The sequence below is a fragment of the Dipteris shenzhenensis genome, chromosome 13 (assembly GCF_047967505.1).
Source record: "Dipteris shenzhenensis isolate YYH24624 ecotype China chromosome 13, Dip_SZ_1.0, whole genome shotgun sequence".
Classification (NCBI taxonomy): Eukaryota; Viridiplantae; Streptophyta; class Polypodiopsida; order Gleicheniales; family Dipteridaceae; genus Dipteris; species Dipteris shenzhenensis.
This window is the reverse complement of record NC_141608.1, coordinates 52,937,020-52,939,444: the sequence shown is the minus strand read 5'-3', so window position 1 is coordinate 52,939,444 and position 2,425 is coordinate 52,937,020.

Below are 2,425 nucleotides of genomic sequence, written 5' to 3'. Positions count from 1 at the left end.
ATTTCTTTTTTCTAGCGTGAAATTGAATATCTTGGACACATTGTTTCAGCTGAAGGCATTCGAGTAGATCCCAAGAAGGTAGAAGTGATAGTAAACTAGCCACAGCCTAAAGATATCCATGAGTTACGATCTTTTCTAGGTCTCTGTAGTTTCTATCATAGATTTGTCAAAAATTTTGCACACAAGGCACATCCATTGACCGAACTACTACGTAAGACTTGTCCTTTCTCTTGGGGTGAGCAGCACACTTTAGCTTTTCAACGACTTAAGGGTGCAATGATGCACACACCAGTTTTGACCATGCTGGACTTTACGAGACCCTTCTTTGTCATGGTTACTGATGCTAATGGACAGGGTTTTGGGGCTGTGCTCATGCAAGATGACCATCCAATTGCATTTGAGTCACGAAAATTAAAACTAGCAGAGCTAAACTATTCCACATATGATAAAGAATTAGCCGCTGTGGTGCATGCCCTTAAACTCTGGAAACGCTATCTTATGGGTTTCGAGTTACTCATTAAGACTGATCACCAGAGTCTTAGACATCTCCTTACTCAGCCCGGTCTCGGATCGACACATAAAATGGGTTGCCTTTATTGATAGCTTTAAATCGATGATCCAATATCAACCAGGAAAAGACAATGTAGTTGCCGATGCACTGAGCCGTCGACCTAGCATAAATAATATCTCAATCATCGAGGGAGACCCTTTCGAGCTTATGAAGGTGGACTATCCTACTGATCGAGACTTTTCAAAAATTTGGCATAAGATTAAGCAAGCTAATAGCACCCCTATGGCCTCGTATTCCATTCATAATGACTATCTATTCTATGAAAAGCGCTTGTGTGTCACTGCACCATTTCGACGCTTGGTACTAGAAGAGGTACATCAGCCACCCTACATGGGACATAGAGGCGTCGCTGCTACGTATTAGACTACAATTCAAGAATTTTTCTGGCCTAAGCTTAAAGTTGATGTTGTAACTTTTGTTGCACAATGTCTTATTTGTCAAAAAGTCAAGAGCTACAAGGGCAAATATCAAGGTTTACTTATGCCTTTACCAATTCCTCATGGCCCATGGGAGCAGATTTCTATGGACTTTATTACTGGATTTCCTACAACTAGCTTAGGTTTTGATATGATTTGGACTATCATTGATAGATTTAGCAAGCAGGCTTACTTTATTCCTCGGAAGAAGACCTTGACCGTAGTTCAGGCTGCTCATTTGTTCATCAAGCACATCTTTATACACCATGGCCTTCCAAAAGTAATTATGTCAGACCAGGAAAGTAAATTTTGTAGTAACTTCTGGACTGCACTCTTTGACAATCTTGGTATGAAGTTAGATTTTTCCACTGTTTTTCATCTCGAGTCTAATGGCCAAACTGAGGTCACACAAAATACTATTTGTGACATGTTACGTGCTTACATGTCTGGTCAGCCAGGCAATTGGGACAAATTTATACACATATTACAATTTGCCTAAGCACTCTGCTACACGCAAATCTCCATTCCAAATTGTCTATGGAAGGACCATTGCTACTCCATTGACCCGCCTTAAGCACCAAGTAGAGCACCAAGTAGAGGCTGCTAATCGATTTACTGAAGATTTCTCTAGGATTTTGGCTACTGTCAAAAAGAATATCGAGCATGCTCAAGCTGTGTATACTGCACGTGCAAACAAGGGTAGAAAGAAAGTTGTATTTGCTAAAGGTGACCTAGTTATGTTACGTATTGAGAAGCGCAAACTTAAGAGTATTGAGACACACCCTTTAGTTAACTTTGCCCCTAAATCCTATGGTCCCTTTAAAGCATTAATGACAATGCCTATCAGCTCGAATTACCACCCGATTGGAAAATTCATAATTCTTTTCACGTGCACCTCCTGAAACCTTTCGATGGAGACCCACCAGTTCAACCTATTTTAGACGATGCATCGTCGCTCAGATCATTGATCAACAAATCACTTAAATGAGATGTGGAAACTTGTATCCTATTTATCTTCTTACATTTAAGAACCACCCTGTTGAGGATGCTAAGTGGATGCCCAAGCGATATTTTCGCGAGTACCCTGATTTATTGACTACTTTTTTTTCGCGCAATTGAGGGCAATTACGATTTCAAGAAAGAGGGATGTTACGAGAATTGGAATTATCCCATTAATTTAACCCTTCGGTATTTAGTTTAGTGAGATCCAACATTTTTGTGCGTAGCTGATGCATGTGTGCTCGCTGTTCCGTAGTGATGCATGTGTGCTCCTACATGGCTGGATATACAGCTGCGGTTGTATGAGTGTGTAGCATTGTGTGCACCACTTACGCGATGACGGTATGTGTAGCATGTGTGCACCATCCGTTATTCATGTGTAGCATCAGGTGCACCATGAGATGGTATGTGTCACATGTGTGCACCATTCATCTGTGAT